Raw genomic sequence first — 27673 nt, 5'->3', positions numbered from 1 at the left:
CGGCACATCTCTTTTAGATAAATGATTAAATACTTAATCAAGTCTTCCAAGTTACTAAACATTTATATTTTGTAGATAATTTGAAGAAAAATTTAAAATTGAAGAGAGACTGTGTGAATTAACAAAATTTTTGGTATGAAATGTTTATTTGAACACCTGTTATAATGTATTATATTGAACTCAAGTTAATTTTTTATAATGTACTATAGTAAAGATTTGAACATTTATTACAATATATGTATATTATACATAGATTTCAAGTATGATTTTTTTTAGTTTTTTTTTTGAATTTTACCTACCTACTACAATACAAGACACTTTATTTTTATATTTTGAAGCAATATATGTTTTGGATTATTTAGATCTATATAAACTAAATTTCAGACCCATAGTTTAGTATTTAAAGTTTGTATGATCAAAGTCGTGGAACCAAATTTTATCAGACTCTACTAGAATGTTGTAGTTAAATTAAACTATAATAAGTATGTGGAATAACAGTACCTGACCTTCTATGATAATTTGTTATGAATATAATATTTTAAGTAATAGCTCAAATTTAGCACTTTTACGGCACTTAATACATTTTCCTGATATTTTAACAGAAATTATGGAGCTAAAAATATAGAAATACCTATATCACAGTCCATAGTTTATAGTTTTATTTCATTTATAATACTAATGCTTTTTAATATACTTTTTCATAAATTAATATTTATTACAGTTAGCTTTTATGATTTGTTTGAACTATTAGTACGTATTTTTTTTGGGAGATCCCTATTATTACAACACCGTTACCAATATGCGTTTTTTTTTTGGTTAGTTAATATAATTGCATGTTTTCATGATTTCTTCGTATTTATGCTTATTTTCTTAAAATATTTTTATATTTTCGGTTCATCCGTTACCTACCTACATGCCTACCTACCAAGTGTGTAAATAAAGAATTTTTTTTGTAAACCAATTTGAATTATAATTTATTAATTTAAAAAAATTTTAATAAAAACTTTTTCATTCAGTATTTTTTTGAATTTTAAGTGCATATTTTTGAATATTTCAGTGCATATATTTGCCTGTTTTTAGTGCATACATGCAGGTAAATATTTAACACTTTTTCATTGCATTAAATTCACAGCCCTGCTGATTACTTTTACTTCCAATCATAATACCTACCACAGTTAATGTTAAATGTCAAATTGTCAACAATCAACTGCTTCTTCAACTCGATAACACTAAGAGGATGTCAGATTTTTAGCGCACCATTTATTTCTCTCTCTGACCCAATCATTTTAGTGTTTTCTTAATCGTACATTTGGTATGCTACGCGTGGGTCAAAGATGGAAAACAAATAGTGCGCTGACATCCCAACCGGCAACAAGTTTACACGAGTGAGCTGGGTATGGCTCCATCATAGATAATAAAGATTTAATTGTATTTAACATAGGCGTGGACTATCCATATATTTATTATTAGGGCTCGGATTTATATGTAAATACATATTTTCTCTGCGACATGATAAACTAATTTCGGCAAGTGATAAATTTGTTTCACAAGATTTTTGATAAAACGAGCTATATTTGATTTTACATATGTTTACATATTTTGTCATAAATACATGTTATTACATATTTCACAACTATTCAATTTGTTCTCACATATTTAGACAATTATACTGTTTTGATGTCTTTTCTTCAGAGTTCAGAATTATTGAAAGGTTATCATGACTATATATTATATCGACGAACTTTTGAATTCGAAAATTTTAAAGTGCATGTTATTATTATAACTGTAATCAAGATAATTAGATAACTAAATAAATAAATAATTTTTATTAGATTTTATTTTATTATTAATTATTATAAACATTTTACTACAAAATCGGCGATCTTTTGAATTCGAAAATTTGAAAATGAATGTTATTAATTGTAATCAAAATATTAAGGTAAATATACATTTTTTATTTCATTTTATTATACCTATAATTAATTATTATTATAATTTTTTTTTTTTTTTTATAATATATATCTTGAATTCTTTAGCAAATATTTATGTACATATTTTTGTTGTATAAATACATGCTTTGGTTATATAAATACATATAAATCCGAGCCCTATTTATTATCTATGGACTTCATCCATAGCATGGATTAAGGTGTCAACAATCAAAGGATCAACTTGATAATCAAACACTTAAGTTCGGCAACCTGCAAATCAGGATATTTTTATTCAAAGCGTCCTAATGAGTCATAAGAAGGTTAGTTAGGTAAACCTATGGTTAGTTGAAGCCAAAGAGTCAATAGGGCCTTTGCAATTCAAGATCTTTACCTACGTATTCGGCATTGTTAACATAACTATTCTACCTTTACACTTTTTCTTCCCCCGTCTCTCACAGCTATATACAGGTTCAGCCACTCTCATTCCACACCTCCATATGATCGGTATTCTGTCTATCCATCTCTTCATCAGTCTTCTCGTCCGTCATTTCTCCCCTAAATTAACTTCTATAGCCACTCTCACTATCTCTTATCATACAGTGACCGAACCACTTAAACCTATTCTCTCTTGTTTTCACTACAATATGTACACTACCCTACACTACCCTTAATTAATTAATTCCTTATTCTATCCTCTTTTGTACCTTAACACGTTACTTATTATCCTCATATCTGCTACTCTCACTCCACTAACCTACCCTAACCTTACATTTCTTTTTCATCTTTCCGTTTCATACACCAAACATTCTGAAATCCTGTTGACCCATTTCCTTATCTTCGCCATATCACACACTTTCTAATTCCTATTCACTCAGTCTCTAGTTACCTACAAGTCATCGTACTTGATTATCGGTGAAAATATTTAAATATCATTGAGCGAATTCCCTACTCGAAAGAATTGCTAAAAAAAATATCATACCTCACCAATTTTCTAATTTTGAACACGACTTTATTGATAGCCCGAATAGTGTTATACCAGTATAGTTACAATACAAATATTGAAAATTTTCGGGCAATACATCCCCTCATCAATTAACTATAATAAAAAAAAAACCTACTGAGAAATAAGAAAATACATACCCCGTGACGGAATCAAAATCTGCTACGAAACTTAGTCTTCGAAACACTGAGACGTTCACACATTTCAATCTGTTTATGATATATTATTCCCAGTTTGAAAATGTTCACTGACGAATACCATTTCTGAAATAACACGCATCTTATGCAGTAAAATGTTCTACAATATTCTAATGACCTATTCGTTACAGTCTACAGATATTATATAAACCTACCAATAAATACCTAATATTAATTTTTATTACACAGAGTTTGTATTTTTAAATGTTGTATTCAAGGATTTATTAGTTTTAATTTTATACCTAACAAAAATTACATTTATTCACAAGTCAGTTATCAACTAGAACTCAACTACGAGTAAGACAGCGTTTGGATTGTTCGGACTGGCGTATAATTTATTATTATTATACATTGCGCCTTTGGTAGGCAGTAGTAAACGTATATGCTTCTACGTTACTTCTACGTTAACAGATTTTCCGCGACAATAAATATTTAATTCAAGTCTAAAAAGTAAATGTAAGACCAAAATAATATAAAAACAAACTTATGCATAAACATCGACTCTTCCAGTGAAACATAGCTGTACTGCAGCACACGCAGTCGTCGAAGAAACAGCTATCTTCATCCGTCTACATCTCGCTCCATCTCCTTCTCTCTCTACATCTCGCTAATTGAAACTTATCTAGTATACAATACTAGTACCTTTATGATCTGTAATATATTCTGGTGTTCGATGAAAAAGATTGAAATAAGATAAAAATACATATTTTTTTGGTTTTGAATATGAAAGCTGTGAGATGATCGATATGCATTTTGTGAGAAATCTAGAGGTACTAGAAAACTGAGACGAGTGTGTTGAATGAAATAAATTAAAAAATTGATTAACACAACAATCGGTTAAAAATTAATTTAATTCAAATAATGAGATAAACCTTATTAGATCATTTAAATTTTCCAGAACAAGCCCCCAGTTGTTGGTCGCATGCCAATTTTAACCATATACTAGACCACAAGTTTATAGACATTCTATAATGCATTCTGCTGCCGGTGGCCCTAGACACTGTTGGGGAAATGATATTTCTTTAGTAATTAAATTACGATACGAATTATAAGTTACGTAGGTACTTGTCCAATACTCGACTACCAGAATTTAAATTAAAGAATGTGATATACCTAGGTAACATATCGATCGATTCTAAAACAGAAACTTAACCTAGGTACAAATAATATCACAATATCAAATAGTGAAATGTGAAAATTTGAAGAAAATTTCCTATAGGTATATCCCGTAAAACCCCCAAAATAAAACGTACGTTTGAGGTGTTCTCTTAAAACCCAAATATTTAATGCCCGTATCCCGTATGCATAGAAAATGTATGTTTCACATTTAACGAAAACTAAAACTATCGTGACGGAACTGAATTACGAAGAACGTATAAAACAAAAATAATCATCACCAAGTGATAGGTATAATCTGCTATGTACTTACAAATTATATTAAATAACATTAATCATTATATTGTATTTTCTTATTTTGTTGGATAGGTATAAAAACCTACCTTCCTACTTATAAAAGCATTACCTAATCATTGATTTAAAATTTTAAAACTTATTCTACTATAACAATAAATTAACAGTTGTAGGCAAAGTATTATAATTTAAGGTATTTTTCATAATATCTTAATTTTTGTACACCTATAACAACTGGATTTTAAAAACTACTCTACGTCTAGCGGGTATATAAGTTTGTCTGACAATAAATATTTACATTAGGTCTACCGCGTCAACAGAGTAGTAGGACAAAACTTACCTAATTATTTATTCTTCCGGCGAAACGCGTTCCCTTCGAGTGTATAATATTGTCTAGTGTCAGAGCTGTGCATCTCCGCCAAGGAAAATGCAGCGCGCGTCTTCATATCTCCGATCCAAAAGTTCAGTCTGGAAGTATTGAGATTAATGACATTTATAAAAATAGGCACCTAGCTTAATAACCAGAATGGAACGAAATATGTGAGTACGTATTGGAATCGCTGTTCGTCTCAGACGATTGTCATTTGCCATAGATTATTTATAATTATAACCTCACCGTCCTAATCATGGAAAATATATATATGGTCCTAACCGATGGATGATGGATATTTTTACATTATCTTCAAAAAAACATTTATTTGTTTCTACTAGACGCAAATGCGGTAAATTGAATTCAAATTTATTATATAGATAACGGTTTTTTTACTTGGTAACCATTTATTTATTACTTGGTTTATAAACAAATTAATTCTAATTGATATAAAATAGTAATTATATAAAAATAGTTTTATTGATCCCAATATTTAAAAATCATGTTTCAAATAAAATAATAAAAAAAATTTAAGAAATACCTATTAATTAATATGTATTACCTAAATAACAAAATAACTAAATAAATTCGTGTTTTTTTTTAAACATTTTCACGCCCCCCCCCCCCTTACGAAATTGTGTCACTCTTCCTTAGAGTGGTGCGCCCCTTAAGAGCCCTTGAAATAGTTTATGTTAAAAAATCAGCCATATCCTCCCCCCCCCCACCCGTTGACAAAATCATTTGACTCATTTAGCTACTTTATGAATTAAGAACGATACATTGAACGTACAAAACTGTACCTACTTACATAATAGTTATCAACCTATTAACCCATCAATAATATTATATTTTTTATTGTGTACACTAATCGATTGGTATATACAAAATAACGTTAAATTATAAATAGGATGTGGATTTAAATGCATTCAAAATAAGTAAAATGCCTTAAAAATACGATTTAATGCACTTATATTACAAAGCTTAATAAAATGGCCAGAAAAATTAAAAGTCCAATTTAAACGAATATAAAATAGAATTTAGATAAGTGTATAGGTAGTGTATTCGTTATATTTTGAGTTTCATTATAGCACATCAGTCGATCAGATGCTATTTAATATTTAAAAATAAAAAAATTCGACAATAATTCCATATTGGCAAGTGTTGTTTTCTATAACTGAAGACTGAACTTATAGTATCGAACATAATGGGTACGTAAAAAAATAGAAATATAAGAAAAAAAATTACCTTTATTTAATTGTATTTAATTTTTTTCTGATAAGTTTTTATAAAATTGACTTTATCCCATATAATTAATGTTCTAATTTAATTTTTCAATACGTTGATAATATATGAAACGAATTCTTTGCTTGGAAAGCAATGTTTTAGAAAATTCAGAAAATACAGTTTATATTTAAATATTATAAATAATAATTTCTGATGCATTGATGCTGAAGAGTGAGGGGGTGGACAATCAGCCGAACCGAAATCTAACATCTTAAACACTTAATATATAAACAATTTTTCACACACGCGTCATGGTATGAAAATAAAAAAATATTTATAATTCATATTTATACCGATTTTCTACCGAAAAAATAAATTACTTTAATCTCAATATTATTTATTAGGAAACGATATCTTTGCTCAGAATCGTTTTTCGTTTGTTCGTTTTGTATTTTAATAATTTATACGTGGGGGACGAGGTGGCCGAGCGGTCTAACGTGACGGATTCGGCACAGCCGGTCCGAGTTCGATCCTCGACCACTGGGCGGCATTTTTCTCCGTGCAAGTCACGGTGTCCGGAGAACAAGTGCCGCCATCCCCCACCCGGGCATGACAGATACCTACGGGTGCCCAATCAAAAATTCTGCCAAACCCAACACACACGTGTTCCTTCCCCTACCAACACTAACAACCCACAAATAAACCACTACAGCTAATGGCCATAGTTGCCGAAGCTTAAGATCAATAAAAAAAAAAAAAAATTTATACGTGGATATATAATTATTACTAATAATTATAGTAGTTGTGTTTGTTTTATTTTATTAATTTATTTAGTACTATACCAATAAATTATATATTAATTAATAATTTTTAAAACATTGTGTTCAACAAAATAAAAAAAAAATGTGATTTTAATTGGAGTCTTGTAATGTACCTACCTATATTTAAAAAATAAATAAATATAATAATAACTGTTGAACTTTTAGGGACATAATAGGGAACACATTCGTGTATGTAGTATTACACTATTTATATAGGTATATTTATATACCGATACGAGTATATGAGTAGGTATATTATTCATAAGTGCGCACACGTCAGGATAGGCAGTTGACCATTCCGTGAATATACTTTTATGTGTACATGGTTATACATCCCTAATCCCTATGATATAGAATATAGATATTAGGTGAACAATAGAAGTTAAGTATGTGACACTAAATTAATAGTTACCTATAACTTATAACGTTGTATTTGGAAAAAAAATTACCAGTTATTAATTAAAATTGTATCTTATGACTATTATCAGTTATAAGTCATAACATATATTTCTATAAATTAAACCAAAATATTTATTTATTTATATTAAGTACCCTGTATAGGTATGCACCTATTAATTATAATTATTATACAAACAGGGACTGGAAAAACGACGAAGGCGTTTATATCTCACGTATTTTATACATTTCTAGTCCGGAACTAAAATATGCGCCTATACTACTTGGACAGCACATTTTTCGTGACATTAAATATTTGTTTTAAGTCTTAAAAGTAAATAAAGAAAGAATATAAAAACAAACTTACTTTAATTATCGACTCCTTCGGCGGAATCCGTGACGTGTGTGAACTGCGACGTCCATGAGGAAACGCTCCAGAATACAGCCAGAACTTAGAATATTGTGAATTATGAAAAATAAAATTATACGAAACGCAGTAAGTTTTTTGCTCATATCTTCTTTGCTTATTGAAATTTTAGAATTTTTAATCGACTGTGTCTTCTGCAACGACTTTGAGATTTGCCATAGATTAAATAAATAAATGATAGATATTATACTAGGTACGTCAATATGATGAATCCACGGATATAATATAATGCAACTTTTTATATCAAAGAGTTCTCTGTTAAGGACCAATTTGCTTATTGAAATTTGATATGAAAATAAACAAATAATCATATGTTTATTTTTAGTTTAATTTAATTGTAGGTATTTAGTAAATAATAATAGGTATACGAAATTGTGTTTTCGAATAGAAATTTATTGTTTGTATTAATACCTACACCATAATAGGGAACTAAAATTTTGTAAATGATGTACAAATGTATTTTTGGTGTTTTAAGGCTGCTGTAAGATCAATTTATGAGAATCCTTGCATTAAATTGTTAGGATTATTTGATATGAATAATTATTTTATTACATATTGGTAAGTCGATCAGAAACTATATTTACACTGAATGTTAATAGTAAAAAGCAATTAAAAAATCTATTATTTGTATTTATTTGTTAATAATAATTAAGACTTAAATATTAGCAGTAATCTTGTTCCTTTCACAAAATGTTTTTTAATTATTTTTAATTTAATTTACATTTATCCCAAAGTGATCTCTGAATAATCATTCAATGATGAATTTAATAGTTACATTCTCGGTTACATTAATTGGATTATAAATTAAAATAAACTACAGTTTCCAGCTTCTACTACAACATTATTTTATATTTTATTTTATGTTTTTAATTTTTTAAACGCAGTCTGCACCTTGTGTTGGTGATTTTACACGTAATATAATAAAATTGATACTAGTGATGAGTAGGTAAGTACCTTATTGTTTAATCAAATTATTTACACGATTATTAACTAAAAAAATATCTATAAACATCCGCATTTCCATTAACTATAAATTCATAATTGTATGAGCTATACATGATACATATATTTTTCGAAAAAACTATTTAAAAAAACAAGAATAATTCCTATTTGATGTCACACGGGTTGATCTAGCTACTGACTCCTACGACAACTGTGCAATTTTTTTTAAGCATAATACGTTTTGAAAACGTCCAGAAAAGAGTTTGTTTTAAGACTGTCTGTCTTGATAACAACTAATTTAATTTAGAGTGTATTGTTATATTATATTATAATGAAATTAATAATTATAGTAAAATATATAATTGCAAGACATTTAATACCTATATCTATAGCCATCGAGGGTATAAACTACACTAAAAAAGGTGTAAGTATGCTAATAAAATATATGAGGTGTATATTGTATTTATGTATATAAAAATATAAAATATAAAGATTAATAACATTATATTGTTTTAAATACTTCGCGCAAACCTAAGGTGATACCCGGCGTATAGTATAACATGCAAAAAGGTGCGTATTAAACTTGGCGTGGTGAAACGAAGACGGTCTCGCGTATTTTATACATTGTTCTATTGGGATTAAACTTATAAATACTTCTACTTCACCTAGTTAACAGATTGTCCGTGGCAATAAATATTTAATTTAAGTCTAAAAAGTAAATGTAAAATAGTAGGTAATAATATGAAAACAAACTTACTCGTAAACATCTACTCTTCCGGTGAAACGTAGCTAGAGTGCCGCCATCGCCAAAGAAACAGCTATCTTCATCCATCTTTATATAATCATCTCACTCCGATGAGCTGAAACTTGAAAGTATCGAAATATTTTATGAAAATAACCTGATCAAACGAAATTTGCGAGTTTGTGTTACAACTTATCCGGTTTAACGAACTGTCCGTTTATATTTGTGGCCTATTATTTTTTTGTTCACTGAAATCAAATTATACAATATATTATATTTATAATACAATAGTATTGCTGAAATTATTAGAATTGTTAACCGTCGCCGACGAATTTCGACAATTGACGATTGCCATAGATATCATAAAATATATTATTTACTATGATAAATCCAAAGAACTTATATATTAATATATAAATACTCAGTAAACCTATACGGTATATTTATAAATCGTATGTTCTTTTACAGAAATCTATGTGATCTGCAATGCACCTATTCTGGTTTTCTATTTCAATTATAGTTCGCATTCCAAATTTAACTATACAAACTGGTCCGCAAGTTTATAGACATTCTAATACATTCTCCCGGCAGTGCCAATAGACAAAGTGTTTGACAAGTTATATTTTTTTGGTACCTAATTAATTTACAATATGAATTATTATAAGTTACCTGTGTAGGTACTTGTCCAAAACTCGACTACCTGCAAATCATTGGTTTTTATGGTATAGCCTTACGAAGTTCACGATTTTCGGTGTTTTACGCACCCGTACAACGCTTAAAGTTTACCGAGCTTAAGTATTACAAATTAATTTTTTTTTTAATCTAGGTAAATCAACGTTTTAAAATTGATGATGCAAAAATAATTCTGACACCCACCCATGGTGGTTTTACATAACAAGTCGAGGGATGTTTTTGATTTTAATTATTCGAGCAAGCGCAGTGTGTTATACCATGTACATATGAAAATACCAAAAATTTCAATTAGTTATAATACATATAACTTAAAAATAAGACTGACCGCCAAGTTCAGACTACCCTGTCGTTTTCAGTTAAAAACTAATGATTTCCGGCAATTATTTTTTGGAATATCGTTCTTAATTCGTTGTTACTTGTAATATTTATGTATATATGCCTATTTTAAAAATATTATTCGTGGGTAATTGAAACGTCTAAAATATATTATCATATACAAATACGATAATAAACAAATAATAATAATTCAACTTAACCGGCTACGGTATTAATAATATTTAATAATATCAATATAAATATAGTATACAATATCCTAGGCTGACAAATCGTCTCCACTTAAAATCGTTTTTCGTATACTATGATATTATATCATTGAATTCAAATTTAACACTATCCATAACAGTCACCCACTTGTAACCTACTGTTCAGCAGAGTCACTTCCAATTTTTTTTTTAGATTCTGAGGGAAGCGATGAATGTATTGATTTTACAATGATGTGTGTTTTTTATTTTTTTTTGTGTCTGTTATCACCTTTTAGGACAGTAAAAGTGCTTGAATTTTCTTTAACAGTAACTTTTCTGATAGGAAAGTGAATCTAGTTGGTACTATGGGGGGTCAAAAGTAATATTTTCCCAGTAGTTTTCAAAAGCGACGTGAAAAACAAAGGAAAAACGGGAATTTTTTACGCAAAGTCCGTTTTCGAGAAAATCGATTTTGGTTTTTGGTGCAACTCTAAAACAAATGACCGTAGGTACATTAAATTTTGACTGAATGCTTATATTAGCATTTTCTATCAATACAATTTTATCTGTTGGGTAAAAAAGCTTGAAAATTTAATAGAAGGCTCCTATAGGTGATTGTTTCAAAGGCAGATGAAAAAAATTAAAAATCCTTAGTCACAGTTTTTATTTATAAGCATTTAAAGTTCAAATCTTGACAAAATACGGAAAAATCACGAAATATTAACAAATTATATATTATATATTATATATTATCCTAGAGGCAAAAATATTTTAGTAACTGAGAAACTACTCGTTCAAATTTTGAATTAGGTACATCAGTATTTTAAAAAAAATGTATCCACTAAATAATTTACAGTAAAAAGGAGGTTCTTATTTAAAAAATAGAAATTTTTGTACCACTACAGAACACCTCAAGAATTTGAAAAAAATGGTCTTATTAAAAATTCTAGAAACCAGAATTTAAACAAATAAATTATTAAAGAGAAAAAATCGAGGTGATCATGCTTGTTGAATCACCATGTGTATTATAGCTACTGCTCGAAAACGGAATATCTCAATTTATCACTCTGTGTATTTATATTATACCTATACGGGCTATACGTAAGCCAGTTTCGCGGCATTTGGAGTACTGTTATATAGTACGTCGGGTACTGACTTATAACATTGTAGTTTGCACTTTGCAGACTGCAGTAGAAGAGTTCTTGAAAAATATATCTATACATTATAATTGGTAGCTGTGTGCGATGTGGTGAATTTAAGGGAAATCGTCTGGCTAGGAAATTTATCTGACAAGTTATGCCATCGATGACTGCAAAAAGAACGTCACGTTCTACCAAAAAGTACCAAAAAGAGTACATTTGTGTTCTGTTTTTTTATAGACTTATAGTTGGCAATTTATGGATAAACTGTAGAAGACAGTGAAGTGGTTTAAAACTGTTTAGACTTTAGAGACTGCGGTAGTATTTATATCCGATATCTACGTATAATAGTGCAATAGTGCATGTGTATGTGGGTATAGAATGTGAATCCTAAACCTATACGTATTATACGTATTTATAGTTATAGATGTTTTTTAGATTACAGATTTATGAAAAATATTTTATTTTTTGTACAGGTGCAAAATTGAGAAATTAAAAATTGTCATGAAAAAATTCACCGTGAAAAATAAAATAACAAGTTGGCAGTGGCATACTCAGGGATAGGCCGGGTAGGGTTCTAGGGTTCTGACCCCCTCTGAAATTTCTTTCTTTTACTAAAAATCTTGTTTACCACCATTTCAATGCACAGAATCGATCAATTGTTGGTCATTTTTAATAGATATAAAATAAATAATTGTTAAATATGACAAATACGTCGATAATCACAGTTTCAGTTTTTTTTTGACTGATTTAGAACATTATTGCTAAACGTATCATCATGTGTCATCATGTATCATCGTCCATCGATTATTATACCACGTTTATTATGACCGGAGAGGCTATATAGATGACCGGGTGTCCAGGTTAAGCACTCGAGTGTTCTAAATGTAGACTACATTTGAGACTATAACTATAATTTGTTATAACCTGCAATTATATACAAATTGTTAGCTACTGCATGTTGGTATTGTTTATTTTTTGAAATTGCATTTAAAAACACGAATTTAGAACGACATAACCCACGCGTGATACATATTGGTAAATTTTGAATTATATATTATTGAATGTAAATAATTTAAAAGTGACAATGACATGCGACGTTAATTTACACGCCATCGATTTCGGATTCATCATAATCATTTTCTAGAAGGTACCCATAATCTTATATAATATATAGCAATAGCATCGTCCTGCATTTACTCGAAGTCTGGCAGCATGTTCTACCGACTACCCGGCATATCAATAACACATCAGTGCAATATTGCAGCCTGTATATTTGAATCAACCCGACAATTAGTTGTCAGCGGGTTGTTGAGAGTTTTAGACGCAACTCTGAACAGTTTTTAGATTCTTTATTTTATAATTAACGCTGATTGCTAATTTGGCTGCCGCATATACGCGTTCACTGCCGGCCTGGAGATGAAGTTGTAATAATATAGTAATTACAATGTTTTCTTATTGCGTCTGTTTCTATACGGTGGACGATGCGTCACTATATAGTGTTGGATTCTCGTTCGGTCGAGAGAAAATTAAAACGCACAAATCCTCGATCGCGAATCTTACCACGACTACGGTTACGAAGAGGGGGCGTGATGTATAGCCGCCGCGGCGGTGACCTTGCCGAACGATGCCCCCGAACGCGGACGGACAAACGACCTTCAGACGGACAGACATTGGCGGTGGCGATCGGTTATTTTCACATAATATACACGTCATTACACGTATGCGCGGCACCATCGGCTTTCTCCGCCCACGCAGCCGCCGCCGTTTCGATTCACTGCACCGATCGCGATCTGTAATTTAACAATTTTTTTTAATCAATTTCAATAAGTAAGGTCCACGTTCCCAGCACGGCCTATTTCAAATCTCGGCTTGGACCTATCAAGGTTTTCGTATGTACCTATTACCTATATGTGCATGCGTTTGTATGCCAAACGAATTGGTTTTAAAACTTATTTAAGCTCCGCGAGGTTTAACCATATACGTCATATTAAATGGGCGGTGCATGGACCTGAATATACGAGGTGCCTACCTGGTACAGTGGTACACGCAGTAAAGGCCTAAAACAAACAATATTGATCGTTATTACTCATTTGCAGCGTATACAACGATGCAGACTTAGGAAGAACACTTTTAAAAATACTTACCCCTTCCGGCCCAAATTTAATCGGATAGTGATAGCGAATTTTGGTAAAAGGCTTTTTTCATTAGAACTCTATCAAGATTAATTTTCTGCAATAATAATTATATTATTAAAATATATAATTAAAACAAATAGTATTTGGAAATATGTATTCGAATACTTCATACAACTAGTATTCTAAATACTTTTAAAATACTTAAACCAATGATACTTTTCTTCGTGAAACATATATAATTTAAGCTGTTGGTACTTTATTTAAAATGAGTCAAATATTGCAATATTATAAAAATGTCCAGGAAAAAAAGGAAAACCATTAGGTATTGTTGTAAAAAAAAAAGTATTTTTTTATAGGAATAAAATACTTTTTATAAAACATTCTAAATAGTTGTTCAGAATACTTTTGTGAAAAGTATTTTAAAGTTAGGTATTCTGAATATTACCCAAGACCTCAACGATGTAATAGCGGGCCAGATCAGTCTACACATCGCGGACGAACTGCAGCTGCATGCGTAAGTAGGTATACTGACTGAGAATTTATTTACTAAAAAATAATAAGCACGGTCTGCGGCGCGAACGTAATAATTTCACATGATATAATGATATATTATATAGCGTGAAGTGTATGCGTATATTATTATTATTGGAATTCGGCACACATTTTATGTAAATTTCAATCCAATTTTTCGTACACAGCGTACTCATAGGGTAATCGTATGTAAAAATAAAATAATATATAATGAATAGCCATCCGCTATACGGTACACAGTTTTACTATATGACGACGAGAAACAACTTTAATATTACTGCTACTACATGTAGACTACTGTTTAAAATGTTTACATAAACGGTATTTTATGATGCTAATTTTAAATAATATTGTATGAATACGATCGCCACTTCTGCACACGTAACTATAAGAATTATATTTCTAAAAATGTATAATTAGTATATGTTTAAGTTCTACAATAATGCAATGTAGGCATATAATTATTAAACACTTTTATACTATGCCTTGCAGGGAATATTCGACGATGGAATATTTGTGTATGCGAACAACAACTACAATATAGTTATAGGCTTATGTTGTATTATGTTTCGATGCAATGTTATAGCTAATATTATGACACTGCAGCCTGTAGGTCCTGTGCAGCTGCAACAGCCTCAGGAAATGCGACTTCGGAATGGTCGAATCTAATCTTGAATATAGTATTGTTTTCATTATAAATTCTTAGGTAGAACGACTTTCCACTCGCACGTGTCTGATCGAATTCGCAGGAGATCAAAGTTGATAAGTCGCAACTTATAACGCCGATCGGCCCGAGAAAAGTTTTTATAATTTATATAACAAAATATATATTATTCTTGTTGTACTTAATACTTCGCAGCGCTCACTGTTCTCTTTTACTACAATGCGTATATTATTATTATTGGAATTCAGCACACATTTTATGTAAATACATTTTAATCAAATATTTTGTATACAGCGTGCATAAGGTAATCGAATATCTATAAAATTAAAATATATAGGTACCTATAATGAATACGCTATGTCGCTAATACGATACACAGTTTTATTATACAACGACGATAGTGCCAACTATAATATCACCAATTATAATTTCACCTACTCTAAACACAAGATATACATGCTTATTGGAGGGGTATCAAGTATTTTTTATTAAGTACATTATTTATTTTAAAATATTATTTAACGTTGATAAAATATATAAAAATTATTATTTTTGATTACTATTACTGCTACTACAACTTCTCCTATTTGATATTTATAAGTCTAAATACGACCGCAACTTTTGCATACGTAACCGGGATAATTACTTTTATTTAAAAAAATTCATATTTATGTAAATATTTAGATTCTAATATTCTACAATAATGCAGTATTATAGATGCCTATATAGTTTATACTTCCCCCCCCCCTTTTTTTTATATTAAGTTAGAGCTTCGACATCTGAGGTAATTAGCCTGGGTTATTTTTAATAGGTTTTATTACTGTGGGGAGGGTACGGTTTGTTTGGAACACGTGTATGCGTGTGGCAAGAATTGGCCACTAAAAACCCAGGTGGTCACCCATCCGGGAACTAGTGGCACCGGCCGGCGCTGGCACTCGGAGCACATCAGTGAGTCTGGAGCCAGACACCGCGCATCACCAAGCCACGGACATATTATTATTATTACTTGTAGGGAATATTCGACAACGGAATACCTATGCGTAGTATATTTTGTGTACGCGGATCACTAGAGGTATGTAATTTAGCTAAGGCTGCTGTTATAGTATTACGTTTCGTTGCAATATTACAATAATATTATTACACTGCTCCTACAGCCGCAGGTACACGCGATGGTTGAACAGTCGTATTATATTCATTATAAATTCCTGGGTAGAACGACTTTCCAGCCACGCGTGTCCGGTCGAATTCACGGGAGATCAAAGTTGATAAGTCACACGTTATATACATCCGATCGGCCGGAGAAAAGGTGCTACCTATAATATATGTAACAGATATATTATTGTTGTATACCTAATGAGTCGTAGCGAGCGGCTGTTGTGTTCAACTACAATGCGTGCAAAATGGTAACAATATATTATTATTACCTATATACAGTGTTACACCATTCGCTGCATATAGTGCCAAATGAAAATGTAAATTTAAAAATTGTTCGCGTTTGACACGACAAAACTGTGTTATATATACATATTTATGCGGTAGCCCTGCAACTTATAAATATATAGTACTTACCTATAAATATTATATATTATTATTATTATTATTTTAAGCGCCAGTCGACGATATTATCGTACAAATACCGTTAACTCGGTGTACCACGCGCAGTATAATATATACGGTTATATTATTATTATACCTACATTGTATTAACGGTATAATTATCGAGTGCAGTGGAGCTATGTTCGCGAGGATATTTTATTTTATATTATATGAATTAGATTTCAATTTAAAATACTGACAAAAATTCCAGAACACGCTTTTCACATCACTGCTTAAAAATTACATATAGGTACCTACATACATATGGCTTCTCGTCGCTTCTCGTCTAAATATTATATTTTAATGGCAGGTATATACCTTACATGGCTATACCGTATTAATATATATTATTCGTTTTATTTCCTCGCACCGAATCCGATCTTCTCGAAAATTAATTAAATATTATATTGTAGAATATCTTTACGATTCCTGTCACTCGATCGCGTCCAACGGTATCCGGTATCGGTTTATTTAACGGTAAGATACGATATATATAATAAAAAATACCATAACTGGGTACGATATAATATATTATAATTTGCGTTCTGTAGGTATTAAGTCTGTAGTATATCATATATATATACGTAGTAATGTAGACATAAAGTATACGTACCCGACACCCGTGTCCAACATCATCAAGGCTGCTGATGATATTACTGTATGCTCATTGCTCGTCACTAATCGACTAAATCTCTGGCTTACATTTAGTCGATTAGTGCGACTATACTCATAACCCCGTTTCTCTTATATCAATGTTCTAAATACTTTTGCTTCCTACACATCATAATTAATAATGTATATATACAGACATATCACATATAAAGTGCAATCAACAATAATAGATTAAATATATGAATAACAGTTAATCAAAATACAACATTTGTAACAGCAAAAAGTCATGGGTAAATGTTGCGATATTATAGTTTTTTTTTTTTTTCATTTGAGGAGATAGATTGAGATAAAGCTAAACAATTCAGAAAAGCTCACTTTACGAGCGTGCTAAATTCTCGGTTTCTAAACGTATATTTTAATACCATTCAGTAAACTATAATTCCAAATACAATTTAAACAGAATTCGGTAACCTATTAATACTTTGCCACATTGGTAGTATATTTTGGCTAGTATGAGTCTACATTCAATACTTATACAATAAGTATAAATATCTTAAAACAAAAAAAATCGTATAACTAAAATATGTACAGTAACTATGGACACTTCATAAATATCTTAATATTAACAATCGTAACTATATAATATATACTGGTAACTAACGGACAGACAGCAGACACAACAGGGATATAATATTTATAGGTGTTATAATAACTACTTATGTTTAGAAACCTAAAATTCTCTATTGCAGACTTTAAAAATTAAATCAATCATCCATTAATATAATAGAAGATTTAAATATAATAAAAAATCATTATGATATTATATATACTTGTTATAATACATCATTCTATAAGACAATAATACACGGGAATGTAATATTGATATATTAATTTGTACGCCTATCTGTATATTGATTTTTGAAATATGTTTTCGGGGATGGGGGGATTTTGAAAATTATTTTTAAGGAGGCCTTATTAAGTCCTCTCCCTCCGTTAACCGTCTGTGATACGTGGCCGTATCATTTGTCGGTCGGAAAATCGAAACAGCGATGCCTATATATATATATATATACATGACACACGTGTCTGGCGGTGTTGCGTCTGCAAAAGCCGTATGGTCCAACAGTCGTCGTCGTCGTCTTATTCTTACAATCGTTACGCCATTGGCATCGTATCTATTTACACATTGTACGCGTACCTATGTGTGTTCGCGGTCATATAAAGTATAATATTATGTTCTCACGTCGAAAATAATGATAATCGTGCAGCGTGTTTACCCGTGGTCGGACGGAGGAGAAGTGATGCGATGACGAGAGAGAAAACTGCGTTGCCGCTGCAGCCGTACGTTAAAAGCGGACGAGAGAGACGGCGAGAGAAATATACGCGAACACTGCTGCAGTGACGTGATCAAGATCTACCGGCAATCGTATATGTATATATATAAAATATACGCACTCTGTATATAGGTACCTCGTCGTATATCGTATGTTTATGTTATGTACTATATATATATATATGTATACGTGCTTAGGTAACCATCACTATACGATGGTTATTATAACGGTTTATTATTACACACACACACATAGTTGCGTGCACTCAACTTGACCAATTTTTTTTTATTTCCTCGACCGAGTAATTTTGTACCTATATTATATGTATACATATAAAGACATTATTATATACGTACACTAATATAACACATATTACCCGCATATATACTACACGTGTTTATTAGATATATTATACAGGGTGATTTTTGTATAGTTAACCAAGCGCAATATATAAGAAAATACAGTTCACGCAAAGTACTACGCTATAATTCAATAAACGACCTAGAATCAAATGGGGTTTTGGCGAGAGGTGAAATTGGGAGTACCGAAAAACACATTTTGAGGAATGTTCAAATTTTTAACTCTCCGGCACCTATATACACGCGCATACGTAATTCAATAGTTACAATACACACTTTATTATAAATCACAAAGCCGATTGTTTTCTATAAATTCAGATAGAATACCTGCAATATATTATTTTAAAAAATGTCGTATAAAAAGTTTTTTTTTCTAACTTTACAATAAATGTACTAAGTTATAGTAATATTAGACATTTATGAATAATTGATATATTTTATGATAATAATATATAACCATTTCATTTTGAACTAAAGATATCCCCGGAAATGTTAAATGATGTTTAATATCGATTGTACCTACTTACAGAAGACGTAAATAAACGTAATTATAAGTTAATATACAATTGTTAGTTAGTAATTATATGGTAATAATATTGTTATTTAACAAACAAATGCTATTATGAAAAAACAAAATCTAAATAAATAATTTTGTAATGTTTAATTAGTGTGGTGGACGACGCGCGCGTTAAAGTCGGTGCGACGTCGACACGTATACCTTAGGTTTTCCTTGGCTTGTTTACTCCGAAAAAGTGCAAGGTGCCCTGTGTAAATGCTGTGTACTATTTGCCAATAACAGTGTTGGTCAAAAATTAGGTATTGTGTTGCTGTACAATTTGTATTGCTATATTTTGTAATCCCCCCACCCCCCGAAATTGTATTCTGTGTACGTGCCTGCCTACCTACGTATCAACGTGGGCGCAGTACCGCAACTATAGACCAATACTGTCAACTGGAGGCCTAATGTAAATTGTTATGATGAGGGAGCCTAATTTATATGATTATATTACTTATGGGGGGGGGTACATTTTTCGCCCTCATCCTTAAAAAAACAACATATATAATATGCAACAATACACGTAAAAGTTTGCAGGTCGTTATATTGTGCTTGCTTCCATAGATACCTAACCTAATCATATGCATGCACTGATTAATACAAGTGACAATAATGACATCTAAGATCAAATAAAGTAAATATTAATTTTTAAATTGTGCAATTACTTTCCTCTAGTTTATGTTGTATCTGTATATAATATAATTCAAATTTATGTCTGTACATTCCATGTATTAAATTAAATTTCTTGTTAACATCTATATAGTACATCTTAATTTTAAATTTTCTTGTAAATAATATGTATGAATTCTTAATTGTATTATATAGCATACTACATTTTTTAATATTATTTAAATGTTGAAATCAACATTCCCATTTCAAGCTAATTCATACATTTTAAAAGGGGTACGGAGTGGCCGAGCGGATTAAGGCGTCGGTCGCGGGTGGCATTTTTCTTCGGGTAAATAATGGTGTACCATATATTGACTGTTGTTACTGCCTACAATAGTACAAACTGTCCGTGGTTTTCATTTTATCTAAGTGTCCTATTATAACCATACATCGGATATGTATATTGTATAGTGTATAGACATGGTACGAAAAAATTAAATTCATGTGATTTAAAATTTAAATAAATATATGTTACACTCGCAACCATACGATAATAAACTGTCAAATATTTGAGGAAAGCATTATGTCTTAAATGTTTATGGTGTTGTAGGTTTATTTAAATTATTATTTATGCCTTGATAAATTAGTTCAACGTACAACCACTTGTTGTTGGTTAACTGTTATTTAGTAAGATTTAGTATAATATAATATATATATATAGCTGTATTTTATATAGTTTCCTATATTATTCTTGCATACAAGTAGGTACCTCTGTATATAATTTTTTAATCCAGTTTTTGCATACCATATAAATACCTAATTATTTTATCAAAATACAAGCATTATGCTTCGTGTAAGAAAAGTTAAAACGTATACACTGAAATACTTTTAAACAAATAAGCGGTTTAATTGGTTTATAAAATGGTATATAACATAATAAAACTCATAATAAATTAAGCTTATGTCTATATATATTTACATATAGGTGTATAATGTATATATATATTTGTTATAATCACGACAGTGGTCAGAACTCGGTGGTTTAGAGTAAAAACGAGTTGAAGAATAAAATTATTGTTTTTTTTCAATATTAATTAACTACCTATATGAAAGATAAACAACATTTTATTGAAAAATCGACCCTGTCATACATATAGTACATAATATGATTATAAGAAGTTATAAATAGATAATACGAATACGTTGGTACAAATAAACATTATTATTATACATACATAAAAACACATTAATTTTAAATTTTTATACGGTATTTTTTAATTATGAAGTAAAATATGTAAACCTCCGATTATCGAATATATTAAAATGAAATATTGTGTTTACTCACAAACAGGAATACGATCATTGTTATTAGTTATATTAATTTATGTATAATAAATACATATACATTAATAAACATTATACATAAACCTAAGGTACTCAATATTTTCTTGGTATTTTTTATTTCTCATACGTGATTGTGTGATTAATATTAAGCGCCACGGTGACATTCGATTGCATTCTTAATGCGGGCGTGTAGCTAAGTAGCTTTCAATAATTAATTTATATTAATATATTCGAGTTACACTGTAGGATAGTTATTATTTATATGCATATACATATAGGAACCAGGTATATGTTATTTATATAAACAAAAATTTAATAAATCGAACTAGAAAGTTCCGTTACTGCTATATATGTATGCATGTCCCGCAGCTTATCGCCGATGTTATACTATAATGCATTACGACCAAGTCGATATACGTTTTATCGGAAGACTTCATAATGTACCAAAACAAACCAATGGAGGATGCAATTTTTTTGAATAAATGTATTAGTTGATAAGTAGATGAGTACCTAGTCATTATTGTTAACTAGATGACTAAAATATGTATTAGCAAATACGCGTACTATAGCTAGTCAAAGGTTAAATACTTAGGTTTATGTGTGATAATAATATCATATTATGTGATTTGAAAGATATTACAATATAATGTAATGTGACGTCACTTCATTAAAAATGTTTAAATGTTTGTTGATAAAAAAAAAAATGTGCCGTATTGTTATATACTTATATTATATTATTATATCGACTTACTAAGCCAATAATTGGTATACTAAATTCGTATAAATATTTAATAAGTACCTATATTACCTTATTTTATATACCTTAATTACGCTATGCAATATAATCAAGAAACCGGGAAAGTCACTCAGCCCATGTAAGTAGGTGTCGATATAGTGTCGACTGACGAATGCACTTCGTCATTGAATATATTATGTTGTAGGTCAGTGCAGTATAATATGTATTAACTTTTAATTAAATATGAGGTACTTATTACCTCTATAATTTCATACGACAAACGGTTTTGTCGCCCTATATTTCTAAGAATATTTTATTAAATATATTTGTTGCTATATTGCTAATTTATTTTTCTGTTAGTTATACGGTAGGTTGAACTAATTTTTGCCAACTAATCGAATTCATTATGTTATTATTATTTAAATACTGTTTCTAAAATAATATAATATTACTGCTTATTTATAGTTGCTATTAATGCAGTATAGGTCACTGTGCCGTCGTACCGTAGAATGGTGGTGATTAGGTTCGTGGTATAAATAGCTTAAAATCAGTCTAAATATTTTTAAAACGTGATTGTGTATTATACAAGTCGGTAGTTAAAAATAATAATATATGTATTTGCGTAGTACATTAGAGTACATACGAGTCAATCGACAAATAACAACACATTCTACATAATATAGTTGTATACACAATTACATTTTCAAAACATTTAGATTCATTTTAGGCTATTGCAGTATTGCCTATATTTTATACTCCATACCTTTATAGCAGCGGTTCTCAACTTTTTTTAGTTATGTGGACCACTGGACCACAAATTATGTAAAAACAACTTTGAGGCCCACTTACCTAATATACAGGTATAAAAATATATAAACACTCACACGAATAAGACGATAGAAGAAAATTTATAGACGTGTATAAAATCATAATTTATAAAAATCTCGATGTTGATGTCGATTAAAATTTGCTGACCCTGGGCGTAGACTCTCGACCAGCTTCCGCGGCCCAGTATCACATTGCCCGAGGCCCACAAGTGGGCCCCGGCCCATAGGTTGGGAACCACTATAGTTTATAACATATTATAATTATATCACTATTGTTAATAAATAGTAAAATAAATGACTGTAATAATTTATTGCAATATATTTATAAGATAATATAGGCTAACAGACGGCCTCCGCTCAGAATCGTTTTTCATATGCAATGATTTATCATAATAATTATAGTGAATTATATTTTAACATTCCATTACAGTGACCTAGCCAAATTAAGAGGTACACTCAACTCCTATAACTATACAGCAGAGCAATGACTTACTTCCCGTCCTTTTTTTTTTATTGCTTTTCCGATTTTGTTGAAAACTGAAAAGTTTCTTCTTTTGACCCTTCAATATGTATACATTGGATTCAATTTGCAGCAAAAAACCACTCTCAAAGTTGAAGATACAAACTTAATTTTTACTGCTCCTAAAGGTGTCGGCAGACACAAAATATAAAAAAATCATACATCATTAACTAATACAATCCAAATTTAAAGAATTGTAACATTTCTGACTAACGCATAAATCTTTGACCTAAAGAAGTATACTTATAATTATTAAATTTAGCATTATTATTTTTATGTTTTTCCTAATTAGTTTAGTATTATTCATACTATACCAATTTCTCATATTATCCTCTATTCCCCATATAAAATTGAAATTTATTTTATAAACTGATTTGAACGTCAAAACTTTGAACTGTTTATATGATTTTGTAACATGGATCTAACAATATAAACTATGCTTACTAAGACATAATATCCTAATGAATTAATTTTGTTGCAATCGCAGAGGTATTTAATATAGATTTTAGGGTACGTCCTCTCCAAATTCGAATGCCATACCTATTGAGAACCATTCTTAGGCAAAGACAATGATAAATAGATATTAGGATCAATGTCAATTGGAATATTATCTTTAAGTTTACATAATTTATGTATACACGGTATACCTACCTATGCTGCTGTTTTTAAACGCATAACTATTAGACTATATTACCTATATCACTACATTCCACCTAAAGACCTAGGTTAATTTATATTCGCTTTTAAAAACAATATAAGTATAATATTATTAAACCGTATTAATGTAACCGTATTAAATTGAATTCGTCGAAAATTGGTATTGGCTTCACTCCGAATCTAAAATTGCAAGAATCAAAGTCCACACATACTGTAATATGTATTATTTTGATTATAATTTACTATTAGGATATTTAATATAAATAAATGCTACGCTTTCTTCTAAAAACTATTTATTTCAAAACTTGTATTTAGTATTGTTTTGTTTTTAATTGTGTTACCCTAATTAGTCATAGTATAATAAATAATCACGACCACCCGCCCACCCACCAAATTGTGTATGTGTTGCTGAAGTAACATATGGACTATAGAATCGCCGCCACTGACGGTTTAAATTGATTGAGACGATTGTATGTTTGTTTTTATTTTTCAAATATAATATTGCGGGATACGCGGTTTTTCATTGAAATTATTTCACAAAATTTAGAAATTTGAAGCGGTCACTGAAGTGGTACAATGCAAGTTTCCCATAGTCCTTTTAATTATACAGGTCGTCGCTGCTGCAGTAGGGAGTTGCAACTACGCCGAGTCCTGAATTCCTGATGCACATCATTCGAAGCTCCGTTATCTCGTGCGCGTACAGAAAGTATTCATTGCAATCGTGTATATAAATATGTGAGGGCAACTGGTAAATTGTTTAAATGCCGAAAACAGCAGCTGGGGAAACTACAGGTCAACTCCCAATGGATCACGTCGCCCGATATATTATATAAATGTACAAAAATAGTATATAATACGCACTCGGGTCGGTTTATGTACCTATATATATACTGCGAGTGTGCATAAGACAAAAATCCCTTTTGTGATTGTTCCCGCGCGTAAATAAAAAGTATACCTATACATATTATTATCATTATTATGGACGTGCGTCAGCTGCTGCGTATCTCGCGCGGTGTTCGGCGACGCGGTCGGGGCGATAAATCTCTCGTCGCGTTTCCAATGCAGATTAGCCGACATTCCGGGGATTACTGTATTATACTGCTTCAGTAGTCGCCCGCGGCTAGAGACGAATCGTTCACGCACACGCGCAAAATAAAATATATTATTTTATTGGATTTTTTTTTTTGCGTTTGTTCGCAGCCTCGCGTTTCCCGCGCGCGCGCGTACCTATAGAGATTTCTCACAGTTTTTGCGCGGCGATATCATGTATACGTAGGTATAATAATATTATATACCCAGGTATATTATATACCTGCACCTCGTTTTTGCATATTATATTTATGTACAATAGTAGTACGCGCGCGTATTATAATACCTACGCGAAAACACTGCCGCGGGGGTCCTCCGGCCGTCGTTGCACCGCCGAGGAGAAGATTTTTTTCCCCGCACAATCGGTCGGTATAAATCCGACGACGTATGTAACGCTCATAGGACGTATATACCTCTCTGTGCGTGCCACCGACAGACCACTACGCACGACCCCGGAGCACCTCCCCGCCACACACGCTTTTGTTCGCGGGAGCTTTCGCCCCCCCCCCCCTCAGACCGGCGGGTTGACACGTACGCGCGTGCGTCGGTACATTATTTATAATATAATATAATATAATATAATATAATACGACCATTGTTGCCAAGTGCGGCGGCGCGGTCGTTAAACTGCCACCGCCGTCCGGATAGACGTCCGCGGCGATCGACGCCAATGAATTCGTCCTCGCAATATATACTGCTGCTGCTGCTGCTACTGCTGATGCTATTGGAGGATAATATATAAACGCGTAGAATTACATAAACAATAAAATGCATAAAATGTACTTTTAATGCATATTTTGCATATTATAATATTATACGCTCAAGACTCAAGAGTATACGAGCAGATAATGCGTCTGCGTTACTGTTGCGGTGGCGTGCGTAGTGAATAATAATGTATAGGTAGGCCCCGTGAAAAGAGTAGGAATGGCATAGCAGCGCATGAAATATTATGACAGCTGTTCCAAAGTGCCATAATTCAAAGAAAAAAAATGTTTTCTGGAGACCGTTATTTGTATTTACAGTGTTTAATATTTTCAATTACAGAATGGAATTTTACTTTAGTCAACACCTTTAGCATTGTGTATGAAAAACTCCAAGAAAAATACGCAGTTGACCTTTTTAGAACTTAAATGCGATATTACATTTCTCCTTTAAATTCCCTAAAACATTTTTTAAGATAAATTTAACAAATTTGTTTAGATAATTTAAAGTTACGCGGCAGCTAAGTTGAATATTTATTTTTTAGTCAATACTCAATTTAAAATTATAAATTATTTAGTTTATTCGCCATATGTTACCTGCACCGTTGTACAAAGCATTATGATAAAACCATTAAAATTTAAACATGCATTAAATCTTTAAGATTAAGTAGGTAATAGAAAATAAACAAATATTTTGATATGACAAAAGTCAAACGATAAAATAATAATGTCTATCAGGTATTTGATATTTTGATATTTTTATCGTACGTTAATAAAATATAGCTGTATTGTTTTAAAAATATTCTTTATATAAAGGGGGTATTTCAATATATTATGACGATATTATTCTCGGTAGTCTCAAAGAATAAGTGTACCTAATATTCGATTTTACACCTATTATTATGTGACAACCGCCATCTATAGTGTTACCTTATAAAAACGTATATGTATAAGCTATTAATTCAGAAACAACAAAATATTAAAATTGAAAATGTTTAAGATTTATTAGTTTTTGTTTGTCCTTTATTTATTTAACACTTGCAGCAATAAGCAGGCACGCCTAAAAAAAGAATATTTTATATACTTAAGATAGATATTATATGGATATTATAGTACCCTATATAGGCGTTAAATAACTAATCGTGTGTAGGTTTTTATGTGTAACTGTGTTATTGACCATTTGGGACAGGGACTATTATTGCAAACTATAAAACTTACTAATACTAAAAAAAATAGTAAATCGTTGTAATATAGTTATATAATATACTATTTGCAATTACGTTATAGGGCTTACATAATATACAAGGCAGTCAAATAAGATTTAATTTACATGTGTTCATTTATTCGTGATTAAATTGCAAAAGTAAAATAATTAAAATTGTTGTAATTGCTTAGGTGCTGTAATTTTAGTGCCGCGGCGGTTAATGGACATCCGTATACTTTGCCATAAATATAATATGCATATTATATTATTGTGCAGATACATATTATAGGTACTTGGCATGTAACCCGAAACGCATCGATGACTGTTTTAAATAATAATATAATATTACTATAATATAATGTCGTATGTGTGTATTGTGCACT

Source organism: Metopolophium dirhodum, chromosome 8 (genome assembly GCF_019925205.1).
Source record: "Metopolophium dirhodum isolate CAU chromosome 8, ASM1992520v1, whole genome shotgun sequence".
NCBI lineage: Eukaryota > Metazoa > Arthropoda > Insecta > Hemiptera > Aphididae > Metopolophium > Metopolophium dirhodum.
This window is presented reverse-complemented; position numbering follows the sequence as displayed.